This window comes from Eschscholzia californica, unplaced genomic scaffold (genome assembly GCF_041429995.1).
Source record: "Eschscholzia californica isolate CP2 unplaced genomic scaffold, dmEscCali1.0.p SCAF_1, whole genome shotgun sequence".
Taxonomy (NCBI): domain Eukaryota; kingdom Viridiplantae; phylum Streptophyta; class Magnoliopsida; order Ranunculales; family Papaveraceae; genus Eschscholzia; species Eschscholzia californica.
In genome coordinates, this window is record NW_028238198.1 from 16,868,406 (window position 1) to 16,892,389 (window position 23,984).

The window sequence follows — 23,984 nt, forward strand, 5'->3', positions numbered from 1 at the left end:
CATTTTAAAATCCCTTTTTTCGGGTTAACTAGGGGGTGGCCCAAGACAGACATAAGGGTGCTTATCTGTCAGGGGCGACCCAGTCCAAACCGTACAGAAAATGAGCCATGTTAACTCGGGTTTTATTCTGGATCCGGGTTGGACCTCTATTCTGAAACCAACAGATTCGATCGGTCTGACAGAAGTCCCATCTGACATTTTCTTTTACATTTTTTATTAAAGTTTTTCATAAATTATATTCTATACAATTTATATAATAAAACAGAAGGGAATATAATTTAAAAAATTATATGCTTCAAACATCTTTTTTTAATAAAATATATTGTCTAGAAGCCCTTCTCAAAATTTAAAATATAGTCTTTCGTAGAAATAAAGTTACCTATTTAAAAAACAATAATAGTTTCCTCCTTAGAAATAAAATAACTAATTTAAGAAATAAAGACACAAAATAAATTTCAAGGGTTAAAAAACCGTGAGGCAGGAGACAGGAGTGTGGTGCTTCTCTTAAGAGGTTAAGCACCCTTCCCTAATGAGGCCTTTTAAAACCATGAGGCCCAAGTGTGCCAAAGAGGACAATATCACTAGCGGCCCAGAAGCTGGTCCTCGCCATCCTATACCCTTTATCAGCACGATTCGCTCTACTGTGATGTGGTCTTGGAAGGGTGTGTTGTAAAGCAATCCCATATTCGTGGGAGACAGGAGTGTGGTGCTCCTCTTAAGAGGTTAAGCACCCTTCCCTAGTGAGGCGTTTGAAAATCGTGAGACCCAGGTGTGCCAAAGCGGACAGTATCCTTTTAAAACCGTGAGGCTCAGGTGTGCCAAAGCGGATAGTATCACTAGCAGCCCGGAAGGCTGGTCTGTACCATCCTATAACATTATGAAGATATTTTGTCTATGGATAAATATCCTGAAATGTTTTAAAATGTCTATACGGAACACTTTATCCCCTCAGGTGTGTTTGGTATCTCCTATTTCCATGGAACATGGAAAAGTGTATTTCCACCGTTTGGTACGAAGTATAATATATGACTTTGATTCCCTAGGACATCTATTTCCATGAAATAGTCCACTTTTAATTCCTTGCTCCCACTTAAGAATTAGTTTCACGTAAAGTTAAAAATCAAAGTAAAAATATTTTAATATTTTCGTACACTAAACTTAATATTTATCTCCATACATGTTCAAAATGACATTTTTAACCATAAATAAATTCTTAGTTATGCATTGGACAAATGACATTTTTATCCTTCTTACTAAATGACTTGTTTACAAAGTTGTCAAAATGACATTTTAGAGAGGGAAATGAGGTGGAATTAAGATTTTATTTTTATTATTAACTCTAATAATAATCCCTTTTTTCAGACCCCCTTTGGCCCTTTCTTTCTTTTTTGTTCTTTTGTCCAAAGACTCAACCTTAGGCCCACCTTGACTTAGTCTATCTATTAAGACTATTTTCATGGACATAAAAGGGGGTGTTTATAAGTCTCTCACTTTAAATTCTTCTCGGCCTTTTGGAGTTTGAGCATGGGCTTGGGTTTTGGGCTTTAACGAGGGGGTGCCTTCATATCTATTGACACATCTAATCTCAAGAAAAGACTAAAATATCCCTCGGATTGTTTCTTCCATAACTTTCCCGTCTGAACTCCGTTTCGACTTCTGTTTTCGCCGTCGGACTCACCATTGACCCCACTTGCCGTTTAACCTCTGATTTTTCACAAAATTACCAAAATACCCCTGGTACTCTTTCCTTCCGATCACTTCCACATGAGATGAAAATGTGATAAATGTTCCGTTTTATTCAGAATCAAACATAAAACTCCAAATAAGCTCCTAACAAGAAAAACGCATAAATAATCAAAAAATAAAACCCGAAAAGAACTAACTCATCCAAGTTAAGTGATCCAAATGTCGCATTTTAACGCCACATCACTTAACTCGAAAAAGAATTCCAACGAAAATGACACAAAATGGAACTTAAACCAAACAAGATGTGTATCTACTATCTATAATCTATCCACCACAAAGACAACACATATTATGTTAGTCGCCCATTATCCATAGACAGTGATGATGTCTTCCCCTTGTGCTTCATCATCTCCATTATCTTCCTGTGATATTTGAATGAACTTCAATATAGTATTTATGAAGCATTCTTAATCATAGTTTTAGAGACTAAATTAGAATTCTGAACACATTTAGGAGCCAAATTTCCTAATTGGTCAAGATTTGGGGCAAATTGGAATTGAACCGACACAAAAAGAAGGAGGAAAAGAAAAACGTTCTTTACTTTATTTAGCAGATAAGCTCCCAAACAAGTTGTTACTCCACATTAATGAACAAAACCAAAGTTGTTGAATTTCGTCAGATCCATATAGAGCAAGAAGAACAAATATTTGCCATATTCTTTTACCATTTTCTTATATCAACCCATTTTCGATGTCTTCATTACATTCATCATCTACAAGCTAAGAATCACTCTAACAACACTCGTACCAATAGACAAAAAAAAAAAAAAAAAAAACTCAAAACTCTATCTCATTAGAATTAACAAAACTATGAGTTGAGAAGAAAACCTTATAAGAAAACCATGAATTCTTGTATCTATAAACACAACAAATCTACTCAGGGTTCCAAACCTTCATACTAATCAAAGTTTGGTTGTCATCCCAAACCTCAGTAAGAGTGCTTATATAGGGGAAACTCTGTGTAAACCATTGTTTGAAACTTAAAGATCTTGAAACACCATTTCTGGTATCATGCTTCTGCCAATAATACTTCAACTCACAACTCCTGCTCACGACTTGAATGAAAAGAACCAATCTCTTACCATCGAAGAACATGATATGAATATAAGGTATAACATTAATCTTTGTTTGTATCACATCCTTTCTCTTAATTTTCCACTTTTTGTTTTCTTAGTCTTGGAGTACCCAAATTACTGTTTGGTGTTCAGGGGTAAGCACAACAAGATTAACTTCATCTCCCACAACTCCAAACCAAGTAACCAACTAAAATCCCACCATGGGACACTATTACTAGGTGTAGCTACCGTTTCATATACACTGTTGGGTATTTCAATCAACCTACTCTCTTCTTTATCCAAATTGAACGCAATAATATATCCCTCTCTAGTTAACCAATGTATAATCCCTCAAAACCAAACAGGACTGGATCTTATAAATGTTGTCCTATTATTCAACCCATTATCATAGCTTATCGTGCTAATTTTGTTAGAATCTCTCCAACACCCTTGCTCCGGATCGGATATCTTGATACAAAAACTTGTTTTTTATTGCATACAAGCAAACCACATTGTAATGGTTATGGTAATATGAAGATGGAGAAGTTGTTCAAAATGCTAACCCATATCTACAATCACAACTAGATGAGGGAATAAAGTGTGTTTTTTCTTCGTTAAGTGGTTGAAAATGTAAATGCAGTTTGGAAACTCAAGTACTCAACCAATAGAAGCCCGTAACAAATAGCTACAGTGGTTGAATTACTACTACTAGTACAACTCAGAAAACTCCTCGGGTAAATCTAGAGAAATGATGGTTTTAGTAAAGGGCCGAGCCGACGAAGATGGATCGAAAGATAGTTTGACGATATTACCACCACTACCACTTGTATAGCTGGGGAAAAAAGTAGTACAAGTCTTGGATTGAAGAGTAGTATGTCTATTTACAAAGTAAGGATGAGAAATGAAGGAGTACCATCTTCTGTTAATGAGTTTTAATTGTCCTAATGTTTTAGCAGAAAATCTTGTTAGGATTTCACCAAGGAGATTTTTGTCTAGGTTGTCAATTACCATTATTAACCTATTTGTACAAACCAGAGAGAAAGAAACTTAAATAAAGATCTTTAAGGCAACAAATGTTTGATCTAGATTCAGAAATCAATATATCAATATTTATGATAATCAGTGGAAAACTCATTGAATCTATGTCTTGAATTACCTGATTAGCCCAAATCCAAGTTCTTCCCAAAATATATGAGAGAGAGAGAGAGAGAGAGAGGGAGAGACGAGTATCTGATTTGCTTTTGTCAAAGAAAATCAGCAGTTTGCATATATGATTATATATATACAGGTGACCATTTTCCATGAAGTTATTGTTCTAGTACTCTGTTAGTGATGTTGTAGAGATCATCGACATCCATACTCAATTACTATGAACTGCAAACTCAAAGATTTAAAGAATGAAAAAGGAGAAAAGATTAGTATCTACTGAAAGCTTAACCTGAAAAAGAGTTCCTACCGAAATGGCACAAAATGGAACTTAAACCAAACAAAAGTGTATCTATCCTCCACAAACAAGCTAACTACCAGTCTAAACCTCAGTAAGAGTGCTCATAATAGGAACACACAGTAAAGAACCTGGAAACGATGAACGACCTTCGGAACGTAAAGGTTTTGAAACACTAGTTCGGACATGATGTTCCATCCGTAAGTGTGCACGGTACCCAGACTTGTAGTAGATGTTGGTTGAGATGGTTAACAAAAATCTCTGACCATCAAAGAACAATGGTCTTATATAAACTACGGGAACCCTCTTAAGATTTATCACATCTTTTCTCTTAATTGTCAACTTGTTTTCATAATCATGGAGTACCCAAGTTACTATTTCATGTTTAGAGGTAGCCACGACAAGAATAACTTCATCTTCTAAAACTCCGAGCCAAGTACATTCCCACCAATCTCTCCTCATTGCAACCGCCATACGCTCTTTGGTATTTCAATCATCCTACTCTCTTCTTTATCCAAATTGAATGCAATAATATATCCCTCACGAGTTAACCAATGCATAATCCCTCGAGAACAAACAGGAAAAATATCTTTGCATATAGAATATATCTTTAACCCGTTAGTTCCGTAGCTTATCATGGAACTATGGAAGAGTTGTTGGAGTCTCTCCAACGGCTTTTATTTGGCAAAAACCATGAATTTAAAAGCCTTGTTTGCTTCAACCAAACAAACCAGAGTGTAGTGATTATGGCCGGAGGAAGTTGACTCACCAAAGATTATTCCATAATGAGAATATAAGGTTTTGTAGGGAGATGGAAAATATTTATATTTCTGAAAAGGGTTGTAGATGTAAGTGTTGTATCCAGTTTTAACAATAAGAAGGCCACAACCACTAGCAAAAAAAATTTGGTTGAGGAACAACGGTTAGTGTACCATAGTCATCAGGTGGTAAGCTTAGGGTGAAGGTGGTTTCACTATGGAGATCGGGTGAGGGGCAATCAAAAGATAACAGAGTGACAAGACGTTCATATGTTTGCAAAAGAAAATTAGAAGCATCTCGAGCTGTTTGAAGACTAGCATGTTTGGTAACAAAGGAAGGATCAGAGATGAAGTAGTACCATCTTTTGTTGATAACTTTTAATCCCTCTAATGTTTTTGCAGGTAGTCTTATGAGGATTTTATAGAGGAGGTCGTCGTTTAGGTTGTCCATGAATGCTCTTGTCGTTGTTGGGTACAGTAGTAGTAATCTGCAAAGAAAGAGAAAGAGATGAAAAACTAGTCATCAATCTGGAAATAGACTACTACTACTACTAGTTATCAATATGGAAATAGACGTCGTCCTCATTGTAAACATGGGCTATGTTCATGCAAGGCCCATTCGCCAATTTTCATGAACAAGGCCCATTAGTATGTCCCATACAATAAGACCATGTATAGACTTGTTGGGCTAAAGGTTTGTTGGGCTCATAAAACTCATTCATGTATTGAATCTATGGACACTAAATATGTGTTGACAACAAGGCCCATCTATAAGCATGAGGTGTATAGACTAATGAGGTGTGTTGTCTTGTCTTGTCTTGTGTCTTGACACTTAATGGTCTAGTTGTTTGACACATAAGGGACACTTGTCTTGTGTCTTGACACCTAATGGTCTTGTGGCTCTTGACACATAAGGGACACTTGTCTTGTATCATGACACCTAATGACACCTAATGGACTTGTTGCTTGACACATAAGGGGACACATGACACCCATGTAGTAACTTGTACAAACTCTATGATGGATTAGAGAATTGTATAAATAGAGATGGAGAATGAGATGGAAAGCTATGCTCTTGCTCATTAACTCAAGCTAGTATCTCCATCACTAGTGCTTGAAGAATAGAAGAGAAAAGAGTATACAAGTTCATCTTCTAGTAAGTAGAGAATTAAGGAGTTAATCTTATTCAAGAAAGGAGCTTGTATTGGTTCAAGTTAAAAGTTATTTCTAATCTCTACAATGGAGAAAGGTATGTAATTATTTCATGTTAATAATTACCCAATGTTCATATTTCCATATTGATTTTGTGACAAATATGAGTCCCTAGATTCTTGTGTGTTCATGAGAAGATTTTGAATTGCTAACTTGTCTCATGAACACTACTTATAGAATGTATAACATGTGGTATCAGAGCTATGGGTGTGGACTTCATGTTTGTTCAAAATCGTTTTGGCAAATTATCGGATTTTAAATCTATGTTTAGTTGCCATATTGAAAATAAATTTTAAGAAGCTATATGAGTTGATTTTTGAAACTTAAAATCCTTTGTATTAAAGAACTCATTTAGTTTCATAAAAGCCTCTTTTGTGTTGGTTCAAAGTTATTAAAACCACTAATTGTGAGAGGCAGTTTCTAATTCAAAAGAGGCGGTTTGGTTTCAAATTGAATAGGCGGTTTCATGGCTTGTGGCGGTTTGGAATGTGGATGGCGGTTTCAGTTTAGTTTCCAAAAATTGGAATTGGTTTCCAAAATTTGGTTCCCCCACCGGCTTATATTATTATATAAATAGGTGGTCTTGAGTGCTTCTAATCATCACCAACAACCAACACAAGCAACAACTCTTCTTTAGAGAGCTAGAGAGAGAGCAAGATTGAGAGAAATTTTTCATAGTTTTTGAACGGTGTTAAATTTTTCGGTCGTCGAAGATTTAGTATAGAAGGTTATTACTATACGGTACCATCTTGGGACGAACTTGCGGGTTGTGTTAGTCGTCTTCATCTATATATCCTTCAATAAAGATTTCTTGTTCGCCCGAGGACGTAGGCTTTAAAGCCGAACCTCGTTAAATTCTGTTCGCATATTTGATTTTGACTTAGCTTTTCGATTAATCATCATAATCGGATCAATTTCTAGGATAGGTTCGATAGCTTCCGCGACTTTTAGTTATAACAATTGGTATCAGAGCCTTGTTGAGATTGAACGAAGAGAAGATGGGATCGAGAAGTGGTACGGTCAAAGCAAGGAAATATGAGATAGAGAAGTTCAATGGGAAAAACGATTTTTCTTATTAGCGGATGCAGATGAAGAATCTGTTAATCTCGTAGAAATTACACAAGATGTTGACGGGAAAGAAACCAGGAGATATGTCAGATGAGGATTGGGAAGAGTTAGATCTCGAAGCACGGGCTACCATTATGTTGTGTCTTGAGAGGGATGTGGCGTTCCTAGTAGACGAAGAAACAACGGCGGCGGGTGTGTGGTTAAAACTAGAAAGCAGTTTCATGACGAAAACTTTAACGAATCGGGTCTACTTAAAATCCAAATTATTCACATGTAGAATGGAAGAGGGTTCTTCTATTCAGGAATATGTGAATAGGTTTGACAGGATTATCTCAGATTTGAAGGATATTGATGTTAAGGTTGAGGATGAGGACCAAGCCCTCATATTGTTACTTTCATTGCCTAAATCCTATGAGAACCTTGTTCAAACTTTGATGCTTGTTGGTGATAGTCTAAGCATGGAAGAGACGAGAAATTCGCTATTAGCGGATGACCTTCGTAAGGTTGCTACTAGCAGTATGGCGTCGGGTGGAGTAGACAAAGAACAAGCACAAGGGTTGTTTGTAACGAGGGGGAGGAGTAATGAAAGGGGAAAGGGAAAGGGCGGGAAATCTAGATCCAAATCTAGAGGCTCTTTCAAGAAAACGTGCTTTAGTTGTGGTGAGCTTGGCCACTTTAAAGCGGCTTGTCCAAAGAGAAAGTTGAAGCAAAAGAACGAAGGCTACAAGGAGAAACAAGAGATGCAAGAGGCAGGATATGTGTCAGAAGAGGCGGACGAATGTTTCTCGGTGACAGAGGTGTCTGAGAAGATCTTCAATAAGTGGATGCTTGATCAGGGGCGTCACACCATATGTGCCCAAATAGGGAGTGGTTTACTACCTATAGGAGTATAGATGGTGGTACAGTTATACTGGGTGATGATAGTATATGTAAAACTGTGGGACTCGGAACAATACGGATCAAGATGCACGATGGAGTGGTGAGAACATTGACGGACGTAAGACACATACCCGATTTGCGGAAAAATCTAATTTCCCTTGGTGTGTTGGAGCGGAACGGCTGTAAGATAATTATAGAGAATGGCTCCATAAAAGTCGTTAAGGGTTCTTTGGTGGTAATGAGAGGTACTGGTTACGGAAATTTATACAAACTTTTGGGGACAACAATTACGGGAGATGTAGCAGTAGGAATCAGTGGAAGGTATCCAACGGCTAGTACGAGGCTTTGGCATATGCGCCTTGGGCATATGTCAGAAAAGGGTCTATCTTTGATGTGCGGGAAAGGCTTGTTGAAGGACATGAAGAAGCCTTGCATGGAGTTTTGTGAGCATTGTGTGTTCGGGAAGGCACACAGGGTGACGTTCTCTACAAGCAAGCACAAGAGCAAAGAGGTGTTAGACTACGTACACACCGATGTCTGGGGACCAGCAAAGTTACCTTCCAAGGGTGGTTCCAGGTATTTTGTTACATTCGTTGATGATCATTCGAGATTTGTCTGGCTTTATTTTCTGAAGCATAAGAATGAGGTATTCAACACATTCCTGGTGTGGAAAGCAATGGTTGAGAACAAAACTGGTCGAAAGCTGAAGACGTTAAGGTCGGATAATGGGACCGAGTACACGGATGGGGCATTCAAGGAGTTTTGTAATCAGGAAGGCATTGTGAGGCACTGGACAGTAGTAAACACACCTCAACAGAATGGAGTCGCAGAGAGATTGAACCGTACACTACTTGAGAAGGCTAGATGTATGCGCTCCAATTCGGGATTAGGCGTAGAATGGTGGGCAGAATCTGTTGCTACAGCTTGTTATATTGTGAACAGGTCTCCACATTCTTCTTTAGATGGCGGCATACCTTACGAGGTGTGGTCAGGTGAACATGCAGATTACGAGAGACTTAAGGTTTTCGGTTGTACGGCCTATTACCATGTTAAAGGTAACAAACTTGACAATAGAGCAAAGAAGGCAATTTTCTTAGGATATGCTACAGGAGTCAAGGGTTATCGGCTATGGTGTACGGAAGACAAGAAGTTTGTAATCAGCAGAGATGTGGTGTTTGATGAGTCATCTATTGTAGCTATGGCAAAAGCTACAGTGCCTAGTTGTGGTGATGTTGGGTCTACTAAAGCTCAAGTAGTGGAAGTAGAAGCCGAAGACCAACGGGTTTCTAGGAATCATGATCAGGTGGAGCATCAGGATAAAACTCAGGATGAGGAAATTGATGAACCCGATCATGAGGAGGTTCAAGGGGAAGGTACACAAGTTTTACAACAACAACAGCAGGATGTTTCGGTACACACTAGGCCGAAACGGTTATATAAGCCGGTACAGAGGTTAGGGTCAGACAAACCTCTTAGGCATTACGGGCAGGCAAATGTGGTTGAATATGCACTCTCGGTGGAAGACGACGAGCCGGTCACCTTCAAACAAGCTATCACCGCGGAGGAAAGAGAGAGTTGGTTGGTTGCTATGCAAGAAGAGATGGAGTCTCTTTACAAGAACCAGACATGGGAGGTTGTCCCATTGCCCGAAGGTAAGTCTGTTATTGGTTGTAAATGGGTGTACAAGAAGAAAGAGGATTCTTCCGAAATCAAGGGTACAAGGTATAAGGCAAGACTAGTGGCCAAGGGTTATGCACAGAAAAAAGGGGTCGACTACAATGAGATTTTCTCACCGGTCGTGAAACATACTTCTATTCGGGTGCTATTGAGTATTGTTGCTCACAGTGATCTTGAGCTGGAACAACTCGATGTTAAAACCGCCTTCTTCCACGGAGATTTGGAAGAAGAAATTTATATGGCTCAACCTGAGGGATACAAGGTTGAGGGTAAAGAAAATCAAGTATGTCGTTTGAGGAAATCTCTTTACGGATTAAAACAATTCCCTCGCCAATGGTACAAACGATTTGATTTTTTCTTGCTAAAGCATGGTTTTCGCAGAAGTGACTATGATTGTTGTGTATACATCAAGAAGCTTCGCGAAGGTGACTTTATTTATCTCCTTTTGTATGTGGATGACATGTTTATTGCTTCTCGAAGCATGGTGGAGATAAATAAGTTGAAATCTCAACTCAGTCAAGAGTTTGAGATGAAAGACATGGGCACTGCAAAGAAAATACTGGGAATGGAGATTAAGAGAGAGCGGTCAAGTAAGAAACTGTACTTGAATCAGAAAGGTTACATCGAACGAGTAGTTACTCGATTCGGGATGCAGAATGCGAAGGCGGTGTCAACACCTTTGGCACCACACTTCAGGCTCTCGGGAAAACAATCTCCCACTACTACGGTGGAGAAGGATCATATGGATCGTATACCGTATGCTAGTGCAGTTGGCAGTTTGATGTACGCTATGGTGTGTACTCGTCCGGACATTTCACAGGCGGTCAGTGTGGTTAGTAGGTTTATGGCAAATCCGGGGAAAACACATTGGGAAGCTGTGAAGTGGGTCTTGAGGTACTTGAAGGGTACCGTTGATACGGGTTTGTGCTTTGGTGGAGACACATGTCAAGTAAGCGGTTATGTTGACTCGGATTATGCTGGCGATCTAGATAGAAGACGATCTACTACTGGTTATGTATTTAGGGTACATGGTGCTCCGGTTAGTTGGCGATCGATGTTACAATCTACAGTTGCGTTATCTACTACGGAGGCCGAGTATATGGCTATGGCCGAGGGTGTGAAGGAAGCATTGTGGTTGTGGGGTCTTCTGGATGATCTAGGGATTAAGCAGGAGTGCGTGGATGTATGGTGTGATAGTCAAAGCGCGATCCACTTAGCGAAGAATCAGGTCCATCATGCTCGTACTAAGCATATCGATGTCAGGTATCACTTTGTACGAGATGTCATAGAGGAAGGTGATGTTTCTCTCATGAAGGTACACACAGATGAGAATCCCGCAGACAGGTTGACTAAAGTGGTGACGTGTAGCAAGTTTCAGCATTGCCTGGAATTGCTACAAATCGGCTCGTGTTAAGTTGCCCGAAAGGGCGTAATGGCGACAAGGTAATCTTTATGTGAAGGGTTGGTAGAACTACGGTAGGCTTGATCCTATAAAAGGGTACGTAGGCAGCCATGGTCATATGGTGCAGTCGGATGAAGCTACAAGAAATAGATATATCTTACAAGGAGTATCCTGGTGTTCGTCCAAAATTTGAAGTATATCAAATTGTGTACGAGGTGGAGAATTGTGAGAGGCAGTTTCTAATTCAAAAGAGGCGGTTTGGTTTCAAATTGAATAGGCGGTTTCATGGCTTGTGGCGGTTTGGAATGTGGATGGCGGTTTCAGTTTAGTTTCCAAAAATTGGAATTGGTTTCCAAAATTTGGTTCCCCCACCGGCTTATATTATTATATAAATAGGTGGTCTTAAGTGCTTCTAATCATCACCAACAACCAACACAAGCAACAACAACTCTTCTTTAGAGAGCTAGAGAGAGAGCAAGAGTGAGAGAAATTTTTCATAGTTTTTGAGCGGTGTTAAATTTTTCGGTCGTCGAAGATTTAGTATAGAAGGTTATTACTATACGGTACCATCTTGCGACGAACTTGCGGGTTGTGTTAGTCGTCTTCATCTATATATCCTTCAATAAAGATTTCTTGTTCGCCCGAGGACGTAGGCTTTAAAGCGGAACCTCGTTAAATTCTGTTCGCATATTTGATTTTGACTTGGCTTTTCGATTAATCATCATAATCGGATCAATTTCTAGGATAGGTTCGATAGCTTCCGCGACTTTTAGTTATAACACTAATGAATTTTGGTTTTGATTTAAGAAAAACCTTCTTTATGTGTTTTTATCGCCTTTCGAATTATCGATAAAACGAGCCAAAGGTTAATTTTAGAACTTGTAAGAAGACAATATTAAAGTTCATTATGTTGGCTAATTAAAGTTTTGTTATAGTCAAATAATTGAAGTATATGAAAATTGTATTTTATAAAAGTTTTAAATGAAAATTTGACATAAGAATAAAAGTTTAACCATGATATGTATAATTAGTGAAAAGGTTGCCAAAGTGACATTTGAACTAATCTTACATATCTAAGAAGGTTAGCTAACGTTCAAACTTATGTCGAGTAATTTGCATTAAACTACTTCGATAACGTGTAATTTTTCCAAAGAAGAATTATAAGTTGATTGAATATTATTGTTAATGCTTTGTACCATCTAATCAACTTGGTTCTATTGCCCAAAGGTGATGAACCCTTTTGTGGTTAGACGATACACTAATGGACTCATTTATGTATGGTATTTAAATGATGAATGGTATGGTATATATCTTAATTTAGACCCAAAGGATAAATTTTGATATAGTTAACTTGCTTATAGTATATTGTCTAAATGTTTGCAGTATCTGCACCGATATCCCTACATTCGCAAGCTGCGTCTGTTCCCTTGCTTACTGGCTCAAATTTTTCAGAATGGAGCGAACATGTCAAGTTCACTTTAGGTGTTCTTGATATGGATCGAGCCCTTATGTCTGATAGACCTGCTACTCTAAATGTATCAAGTAGCACTGATGAGAAAAATTTGTTTGACGCTTGGGAAAAATCAAACAGACTAAGCATGATGTTTATGCGAATGACTATTGCAAGCAATATAAAGTCATCCCTTGCTCAAACTGATAATGCTAAAGACTTCATTAATGCAGTTGAGGAGAGATTTCGTGCAGCCGATAAGTCTCTAGCTGGCACGCTAATGGCTCAACTCACAACCATAAAGTATGACGGTGTGAGAGGTATGCAAGAGCACTTAATTGAAATGACTAACATTGCGGCGAGACTTAATGGACTTGGTATGAATGTTTAGGAGCCTTTTCTTGTTCGTTTTATTATGAATTCCTTGCCTCCTCAGTATGGACCATTCCAGATGAATTACAATTCACTTAAGGAACAATGGAATGTGAATGAACTATCTAGTATGTTAGTTCAAGAGGAGACAAGGTTAAGACAACAAGAAAGTTTCTCTACTAATCTTGTTACTCAAGAAGTGAAAAGAAAGAATTGGAAGCCCAAGAAAGGTAAGAAAGTTGTCGCACCAAAGAACCATGAACCTGCTTTAGCTCCCCAGGTTCATATTAAGAAGAAGGAATTCAGATGCCATTTTTGTAGAAAGATTGGACACTTTCAGGCAGATTGTCCAAAGCGTAAGGCTTGGTTCGAAAAGAAAGGTGAGCAGTTAGCTCTTGTATGTTTCGAATCAAATCTTGTTGAAATTCCTTCTAATACTTGGTGGCTCGACACGGGCGCTAATGTTCATGTTTCTAAAACGATGCAAGGCTTTGTTTCAAGCCGAAACCCAAGTCAGACTGAACGTTTCATTTTTATGGCAAACCAGATTTCCTCTGAAGTTTTATCTGTTGGAACCTATCGTTTAAAACTTGATACTGGTTGTTTTTTGGATTTGTATAATACTCTTTTTGTTCCAACCGTATCTCGTAATCTAGTTTCTATGTTTCAACTAGATCTTTTGGGTTATAAACTGTCTTTAGGAAATCAACGTTTTGACTTGTATAAAAATAAATGTGTTATAGGTTCTGGCGTTTTATATGATAAACTTTATAAAATCAGTCTTGATAATCAGTTTGCTGAATCTATTTTAAGTCTGCATCCTAATGTAAGTTTTGGAATTGAGCATAAAATAAATGAGAACTCTAGCAACTTGTGACATAAAAGATTGGGGCATGTCTCCAAAGAAAGAATGATGAGATTAGTGAAGGATGGGATTTTGTCAAACCTAGACTTCACCGATTTCGGGATGTGTGTCGATTGTATAAAAGGAAAGACAACAACACACACCAAGAAAGGAGCCACAAGGAGCAGAGAACTTCTTGAGATCATCCATACTGATATTTGTGGACCTCTCTCCATTGCATGTATTGGTGGAGAGAAATATTTCATCACATTTATAGATGATTTTTCACGTTATGGGTATATCTATTTGTTACATGATAAATCTCAGGCAGTAACTGTTGTTGAGATTTTTATCACTGAGGTTGAAAGACAATTAGATAGAAAGGTGAAAATCATCAGGTCAGACAGAGGTGGTGAATATTATGGAAGGTATGACGAATCGGGACAACATCCTGGTCCGTTTGCTAAACTCCTAGAAAAACTTGGCATTTGTGCACAGTATACAATGCCAGGAACGCCTCAGCAGAACGGTGTTGCCGAAAGGCGTAATAGAACTCTAATGGATATGGTTAGGAGCATGATGAGCAACTCTACTTTACCCATTATATTATGGGGTGAAGCTCTTAAAACTGCTGCATATGTCTTAAACCGAGTTCCTAGTAAGTCAGTTCCTAAAACTCCTTTTGAGTTATGGACTGGTAGGAAACCCAGTTTAAGGCACTTTCGTGTTTGGGGTTGCGCAGCATAAGCTAGAATCTATAACCCACAAGAAAAGAAATTGGACTCAAGAACTATCAGTGGGTTCTTTATTGGATACCCTGATAAATCCAAAGGGTATAGATTTTATTGTCCTAACCATACCACTAAAATTGTTGAAACTGGCAATGCAAGATTCCTTGAGAATCATGAGAATAGTGGGAGTACTGAACCACGAAATGTGGTTATTAAAGAAGTAAGGGTAACTGTTCCCATACCCTTACCTACTGAAAATATTGTCGTTCCTCATGAAAACTATCCAACTGTTGATAGTGAACAACAATTGATGGACCCACAATCTCATGATCCAGTAGAGTTACGCAGATCTCAGAGAATAAGGAAGTCTGCGATCTCTTCTGATTATTTAGTATATCTTCAGGAATCTGAATATGACATTGGGACAAGTAAGGAAGATCCAGTTTCATTTTCACAAGCAGTAAATAGCAATAATTCTTCTAAATGGATTGATGCAATGAATGAAGAGTTGAAATCTATGAAACAAAACAAAGTCTGGGATCTGGTTCAATTGCCTGAAGGGTGTAAGAAAATCGGGTGTAAATGGGTCTTCAAGACCAAACTCGACTCTAAAGGCAAAGTTGAACGATATAAAGCCAGACTTGTTGCAAAAGGTTTCACTCAGAAAGAAGGCATTGATTATCATGATACATTTTCGCCTGTATCAAGAAAAGACTCATTTAGAATCATTATGGCTTTGGTGGCTCATTATGATCTAGAGCTTCACCAAATGGATGTGAAAACAGCTTTTCTAAATGGGAGTTTAGAGGAAGAGGTCTACATGGAGCAACCAGAAGGTTACTCAGAAATGAGTATGGAACATATGGTGTGTAAATTGAATAAGTCAATATATGGACTTATGCAAGCCTCCAGACAATGGTTCCTTAAATTTAATGATACCATTGTGACCTTCGGATTTAAAGAAAACATTGTTGATCAATGTAAATATCAGAAGGTCAGTGGGAGTAAGTTCATATTTTTGATTTTATATGTGGATGACATACTCCTAGCCACGAATGATCTTGGTCTACTGTATGAAACCAAGAAATTTCTCTCTAAGAACTTTGAAATGAAAGATATGAATGAGGCAAAATTTGTGATCGGGATCGAAATTTTTCGAGATCGAAAACAAGGTCTACTTGGTTTGTCTCAGAAGAGCTATATCGAAAAAGTTTTAGAGAGATTTGGCATGAAGTATTGTGCACCGACTGATACACCAATACAGAAAGGAGATAAGTTAAGTCTCATGCAATGTCCTAAGAATGACTTGGAAAGAAAAGGAATGGAAAGTATTCCTTATGCTTCTGCAGTAGGAAGTCTTATGTATGCGCAAGTTTGTACCCGTCCAGACATTAGCTTCGCAGTAGGAATGCTTGGTCGTTACCGAAGTAACCCAGGGATGACTCACTGGAAAGCAGCAAAGAAGGTGATGCGGTACTTACAAGGAACGAAAGACTATAAGCTTACTTTCAGAAGAGAAGATAATCTGGAAGTAATAGGTTACTCAGACTCCGACTTTGCTGGATGTACTGATAGTAGAAAATCCACTTCTGGATATGTGTTCCTATTAGCTGGAGGAACGATATCATGGAGAAGCATTAAGCAAAGTATTTATGCATCTTGCACAATGGAGGCTGAGTTTGTGGCCTGTTATGAAGCCACAATTCATGCTTTATGGCTGCGGAATTTTATCTCAGGACTTGGACTTGTCGACTCTATTGCCAAGCCGCTGAGAATTTATTGTGATAATACTGCCGCAGTATATTTCTCTAAAAATGATAAGTATTCGAACTCACGAGGAAGCAAACACCTTGAGCTCAAATATCTTATTGTAAAAGAGGAGGTTCGGAAACATACAGTAATTGTAGAACATATTAGTACCATGTGTATGGTAGCTGATCCACTAACTAAGGGTTTGGTATCTAAGACCTTTAAGGAAGATGTTGCAACGATGGGTCTTAGTAATCCTTGTATCGTAGTGGATTAATATGTATGTAAGTTTCTACAAATACTAATTGAGATCTCATGAATGTTATGTTTCCAAATTCTTGTTTACTCATATGTGCATAATCGAAATGAGTGAAAGTGACAAGAATAGTCTTGATTAGACAGGAATAGTCTTAATCAGACATAGCTGAATTGAAACAAAACCACTTATGTACTTGGTTTTGTATCTAATCTCCAATGAATGGTAATGTCAGGAAGTTGCTAATGTCGTGGTACATGGAAGGAAATATGTCGCTTTAAGACATGTAACCGCTATGACTCGCATTAGTAGCCTACCTGTTAATGAGATTGTGTTCACTAGATATGAATGGAGTTAATTTTAAAATGCGCGCATATATGTTTTTTGAGCCTCAGCCTTAACCAATACATTTACTAAAAGTTTTTAATGATCTTTGAAAACCTAAATTTTTTTTTTCAATTGTATGGTCCAAGTGGGAGAATGTAAACATGGGCTATGTTCATGCAAGGCCCATTCGCCAATTTTCATGAACAAGGCCCATTAGTATGTCCCATACAATAAGACCATGTATAGACTTGTTGGGCTAAAGGTTTGTTGGGCTCATAAAACTCATTCATGTATTGAATCTATGGACACTAAATATGTGTTGACAACAAGGCCCATCTATAAGCATGAGGTGTATAGACTAATGAGGTGTGTTGTCTTGTCTTGTCTTGTGTCTTGACACTTAATGGTCTAGTTGTTTGACACATAAGGGACACTTGTCTTGTGTCTTGACACCTAATGGTCTTGTGGCTCTTGACACATAAGGGACACTTGTCTTGTATCATGACACCTAATGGACTTGTTGCTTGACACATGAGGGGACACATGACACCCATGTAGTAACTTGTACAAACTCTATGATGGATTAGAGAATTGTATAAATAGAGATGGAGAATGAGATGGAAAGCTATGCTCTTGCTCATTAACTCAAGCTAGTATCTCCATCACTAGTGCTTGAAGAATAGAAGAGAAAAGAATATACAAGTTCATCTTCTAGTAAGTAGAGAATTAAGGAGTTAATCTTATTCAAGAAAGGAGCTTGTATTGGTTCAAGTTAAAAGTTATTTCTAATCTCTACAATGGAGAAAGGTATGTAATTATTTCATGTTAATAATTACCCAATGTTCATATTTCCATATTGATTTTGTGACAAACATGAGTCCCTAGATTCTTGTGTGTTCATGAGAAGATTTTGAATTGCTAACTTGCCTCATGAACACTACTTATAGAATGTATAACACTCATTAGATCCATCCTTCTTTGCTCTGCGCAATTAAATGTGTGTTTTTTTTACCAGAATAATAAATATCAACTATTTTGTGTTTTTCTGTTCCTTTTCAATATTATATTGACTTATTTAGTAGTATTTGAATTTCACAAATACTCAACTTAAAATTTCATTAAAACTTTGGTTAAAAAATCACATTAATAAATGAAGTTCTACTTAAATTGATGATAATTAATTTAGTACCTTAACACAGTTTTGACTGTGGGCAAACTAGTGAAACTACAGGCCATCATGTTCGCTGAACAGAGCCTAAAGTAAATCAGTCTTAACCCTAGTATTCTCACAAGTTCTAACACAAGAAAAGAAAAAGGAAAAAAGCAAGTTTGATTCTGACCTACATAAGAAATAAGTAGGTCTCTTGATCCTCCATTTCCTTTTCCGAACACACTGAATAAAGTCTTCTACTCCTCGTTGGTTTTCAGTCTTTTCTTCTCTTTTCTACGTTGGTATGTAAACCTGCCAGAGACAAAGCCATTTTAAACATGACCGAAAAACAAAGCGTAAAGAGAGAGAGAGAGGGAGAGAGGATTTGGGTGGGGAAATAGGCGTACGTTTCTTTTCTTGCATTTTCTTTCTTCTCGCGTTCTCTGCACTCCTTCGCTTTTCTTCATTCCTTTGTTTGCATTCTCTGAATAGGCGTCAAGATATGAAAATAACATCAGAATCAAGGTTTATAGTATACCTCATGCCCGCCACTACGAAGAGCTTGAAGTGGCTCGATACAATCCTGTCCAATAACTACTAATTTGCTTCTTTTGTTTTCTCCTGCATTTTTATCTAGAGAGCCCAAATTTTTTGGGCATTTTAATGCCCAGCTGATGTGGAATCACTAAAAGACAAGGTTTTTTTCAAAATTTGACTACGGTGGGGACCGCTTTTATTTCTAAATGAGGAAATATGTCACCCTCTAAGTACCAATTTTTAAGTCACTCTATCATTTCCCTTTTATTTTTTACCACCTGCTTTGTTTGTTGCTAATTCTTTGAATTGGTTTTGAAGTAGTGGTGAAACACCAGACTGAAAAGCACGACAAGACGGTCAATTTTTATAATAGTAAAACTTATAAAAGTACATGAATAAATTGGTTATAAACACCAGACATCAAATGAAATATTAATAAAGAATCAATAATAAATATCGAATTGGTTAACTACTCAATGGTAATGATTAGTAGAAATGAAGTCATTGATCGATACATATCCCAGCCCAAAAGCGATGTGAAAATAATTTTGGCTGCAATGGCCTGGAAAGCAGTATTTTCAACTCCTGGAAATAGTAACATATCACAGAATAAGCTCAACTAATAGATATTCAAATAAATATTTTCTGATTACGAAGCCAAGTAACATCTAGTTTTACGATAAAAAGAATGTTCAAGGTCAAAAGATACCTCCTGTAACTTTTCCAACTGTAAAGAATTGAGTTTCCTTTTCTTAGAACTATTCACTCAATCTTCTTCACTGTCACTATCCTCTATAACTAATTCAACCGATTCGGCCTGACGTCGAAACCACGTTTTATCCGCTTTTTCCTGAAAACAACATAAAAGGTAGGAAGAAAATGAAACATGTGAAAAAATTATATCTAATTTTTGTGTCTGATTAATCCGAAAACTTGATCGAACCAAACCAAGGAAATACAACTATCTTGCTCATATGAAAAAACAGATAAACTGGAACTTCTGCAGCATTTTTAGCAATTATAATATCTAATTACCTTAAGAGTCTTTTCGTGAAATCTTGTCTATTTGACGAGCAAGAGATAGTTGTTTTGTAATCTCTTGTATTAATGATCTATCTACGGGAAACCGTTTAAGACTTTCCTGTAAAGGAGAGCAGATTCTAGTTACGCAGACAATAATTACACATCTCAAACATTTAGACATAAATGAAATATCAGGTTATGAGGTATCCAGTATATAGAAATAGAACTATACACTTCACCTAAAAAGATCCTAAATAAGATTAAAAAGCATGCAGGTTGTTGTCGAATAGTCTAAACAAAAACCCCACGGTCCACAAAATACTAAGAAACTTAAGGCTTCCGAATGAGCAATTGCGGCATACATATCCTCATATTAAGCTCTAATCAAGATGGGAAAAAATAACTTCCAAAGAAAAACTACCTTTGAAAAAGATTTGCACAGGGAGACGAACTTTTATTTTTATCATTTGGTGAGATTAATGCAATGGAGCAACCATCTGCAGATGCTCAAGCAGTTCTTCCACTTCTATGAACATAAACCTAAAATAGATAACATTTGTTAAGCAAAGACATAATATTTTAAGGAACATAACACTTAAAAGTTCTCCTTAGCTTCCCTATGAATATACTTACATCAGCCCAATGTGGAAGTTGATAGTGGACAACAGTTCGAACACCAGGAATATCATCACTAACATACAACCAAAAAAAATTATGAAATAAATAGAATATCAGACATTCAAATACATTATGGAATTCTATCAAAATCTGTAGTTTCCAATTCTAGAGATGGTCAGCAATTAGTATAAGAACAAAATTCCATTACCAAAAAAAATCCGAGATACAATAAGGCATGAATCTGAACCTTATACTCAAACCACAAACTAAATTTACACTCGAAAAAAAAAACAAAAACAGACTAAAGACCCCTGAGGATTATCTCATCAGCTATGCCAGCCAACATAACAGACAACTGGTCCAACTCTGCCCTCATTCCATTTACGCGGTTTGAAACTTGCATCACCCTGTGATAGATGTTGCCTTGTTGGTTGTTTGGGAAATGGTTCTCAAATTGGTTGTTGTTTGGAAACTGATTTTGAAATTGGTTGTTGTTTGGGAACTGGTTTTGGTTGTTGCTTTGGAACTGGTTCTCAAATTGGTTGTTGTTTGGGAACTGGTTCTCAAATTGGATGTTGTTTTGGAACTGGTTCTGAAATTGGTTATGGTTGTTGTTTTGGAACTGGTTCTCAAATTGGTTGCTGTTTGGGAACTGGTTTTGGTTGTTGTTTTGGAACTGGTTCTCAAATTGGTTGTTGTTTGGGAACTGGTTCTCAAATTGGTTGTTGTTTGGGAACTGGTTCTGAAATTGGATGTTGTTTTGGAACTGATACTGAAATTGGTTTTCGTTTTGGAACTGATTCTGAAGCATATTGTTGGGCTGAAGCATATTGTTGGGCTCGTTCATGAATAGGTTATTGGGTTGGTTAAAAAAAAACATATTGGGCTGGATGTAATTGTGCTTAATTAACATGTTGTCAACGGGATCTACGACAGGCTCTTCTTCTGCCGCCGCCCCTACGACTGGATTATCCGCCGCCCCTCCGACTGGATTATCTGCCGCCCCTCCGACTGGATTATCTGCCGCCACTTCGACAGCCGCCCCTTGTTGAAGAATCGGAGGTGGTTGATCAACAACCGGATGTGCCTGATCAAGAATCGGACCGAACAAGAAGTTGTCCCCAACTTCCTCATCATTCATAAATTCATAATCGTCCGGTTCATCATCGAACAAAAAATTAAACGGATCATTGTCGAACATATTGTGATCATCCATCGGAGGTGGATTATCTGCCGCCCCTCCTGCTGGATTATCTGCCGCCTCCTGATGGGCATCTTGATTAACCTCTCCAATTTGATCATGAATCGGAGGTGGATTATGAAATAAAACTATACACTTCACCTAAAAAGATCCTAAATAAGATTAAAAAGCATGCAGGATGTTGTCGGATAGTCTAAACAAAAACCCCACGACCCACAAAATATTAAGAAACTTAAGGCTTCCGAATGAGCAATTGCGGCATACATATCCTCATATTTAGCTCTAATCAAGATGGGAAAAAATAACTTCCAAAGAAAAACTACCTTTGAAAAAGATTTGCACAGGGAGGCGAACTTTTATTTTTATCATTTGGTGAGATTAATGCAATGGAGCAACCATCTGCAGATGCTCAAGCAGTTCTTCCACTTCTACGAACATAAACCTAAAATAGATAACATTTGTTAAGCAAAGACATAATATTCTAGGGAACATAACACTTAAAAGTTCTCCTTAGCTTCCCTATGAATATACTTACATCAGCCCAATGTGGAAGTTGATAGTGGACAACAGTTCGAACACCAGGAATATCATCACTAACATACAACCAAAAAAAATTATGAAATAAATAGAATATCAGACATTCAAATACATTATGGAATTCTATCAAAATCTGTAGTTTCCAATTTTAGAGATGGTCAGCAATTAGTATAAGAACAAAATTCCATTACCAAAAAAAATCCGAGATACAATAAGGCATGAATCTGAACCTTATACTCAAACCACAGACTAAATTTACACTCGAAAAAAAAAACAAAAACAGACTAAAGACCCCTGAGGATTATCTCATCAGCTATGCCAGCCAACATAACAGACAACTGGTCCAACTCTGCCCTCATTCCATTTACGCGGTTTGAAACTTGCATCACCCTGTCATAGATGTTGCCTTGTTGGTTGTTTGGGAACTGGTTCTCAAATTGGTTGTTGTTTGGGAATTGGTTCTGAAATTGGTTGTTGTTTGGGAACTGGTTCTGAAACTGGTTCTGAAATTGGATGTCGTTTTGGAACTGGTTCTGAAGCATATTGTTGGGTTGAAGCATATTGTTGGGCTCGTTCATGAAAAGGTTATTGGGTTGGTTCAAAATCATATTGGGCTGGATGTAATTAGGCTCAATTAACATATTGTCAACGGGATCTACGACAGGCTCTTCTTCTACCGCCGCCCCTACGACTGGATTATCCGCCGCCCCTACGACTGGATTATCCGCCGCCCCTACGATTGGATTATCTGCCGCCCCTCCGACTAGATTATCTGCCGCCCCTCCGACTGGATTATCTCCCGCCCCTACGACTGGATTATATGCCGCCCCTACGACTGGATTATCTGCCGCCACTTCGACATCCTCCCCTTGTTGAAGAATTAGAGGTGGTTGATCGACAACCGGATGTGCCTGATCAAGAATCGGACCGAACAAGAAGTTGTCGCCAACTTCCTCATCATTCATAAATTCATAATCGACCGGTTCATCATCGAACAAAAAATTAAACGGATCATTGTCGAACATATTGTGATCATCCATCGGAGGTGGATTATCTGCCGCCCCTCCTGCTGGATTATCTGCCGCCTCCTGATGGGCATCTTGATTAACCTCTCCAATTTGATCAAGAATCGGAGGTGGATTATCTGCCGCCCCTCCTGCTGGATTATCTGTCGCCTCCTGATGGCCATCTTGATTAACCTCTCCAATTTGATCAAAAATCGGAGGTGGATTATCTCCCGCCCCTCCTGCTGGATTATCTGCCGCCTCCTGATGGGCACTTTGATTAACCTCTCCAATTTGATCAAGAATCGGAGGTGGATTATCTCCCACCCCTCCTGCTAGATTATCTGCCCCCTCCTGATGGGCATCTTGATTAACCTCTCCAATTTGATCAAGAATCGGAGGTGGATTATCTCCCGCCCCTCCTGCTGGATTATCTGACGCCTCCTGATGCGCATCTTGATTAACCTCCCCAATTTGATCAAGAATTGGAGGTGGATTATCTCCCGCCCCTCCGGCTGGATTATCTGCCACCCCTCCTGCTGGATTAAGACCAGCCCCTTCGACAACCGCGCCTTGTTGAAGAATCGGAGGTGCTTGATCAAGAATGGGAGGTTCTTGGTTAAGGGACGGCGCCGACCAGGGTGGAACTGTCACGTAATGGAGTCCTTCAGGGAAGATTGATCTCCTCGACGGTAATACTTCATTTAGTTTGGTACTCTTAGGATATAAATTCCTGTGGAAAAGGAAGAAATCTTCTTCTGGTTTTGCATTTTCGGGTTGATCTGGTTCCACAAATCCTCTCTCTCTTAATTCTTGTAAAAGCTGTGGGAAAGAAACGGTGTTGAATTCTTGAGCAAAACTAATCCTATTGATATACAAAACTCGATATTTAATGAACTGAATTGATCCACGTTGCGTTTGTTGGATATAGAGAAATATCCTTGC

The 23,984-nt window shown here is 38.2% G+C and overlaps 2 long non-coding RNA genes and 1 pseudogene across 2 annotated transcripts; 1 reads left to right on the forward strand and 2 right to left on the reverse strand.

Moving 5' to 3' along the window:
• Positions 1 to 5,198: 5,198 nt before the first annotated feature.
• Positions 5,199 to 18,746, reverse strand: LOC147564641 (uncharacterized). The gene is made up of 3 exons (XR_015236939.1): positions 18,527 to 18,746; positions 18,310 to 18,431; positions 5,199 to 5,490 (listed from the first exon to the last, which is right to left on the reverse strand). It is a non-coding gene; the product is annotated as an uncharacterized LOC147564641 (long non-coding RNA).
• Positions 16,046 to 16,663, forward strand: LOC147564642 (secreted RxLR effector protein 161 pseudogene; annotated as a pseudogene).
• A 178-nt stretch (positions 18,747 to 18,924) lies between the features above and the next one.
• Positions 18,925 to 19,822, reverse strand: LOC147564643 (uncharacterized). The gene is made up of 3 exons (XR_015236941.1): positions 19,692 to 19,822; positions 19,366 to 19,506; positions 18,925 to 19,241 (listed from the first exon to the last, which is right to left on the reverse strand). It is a non-coding gene; the product is annotated as an uncharacterized LOC147564643 (long non-coding RNA).
• Positions 19,823 to 23,984: the final 4,162 nt, after the last annotated feature.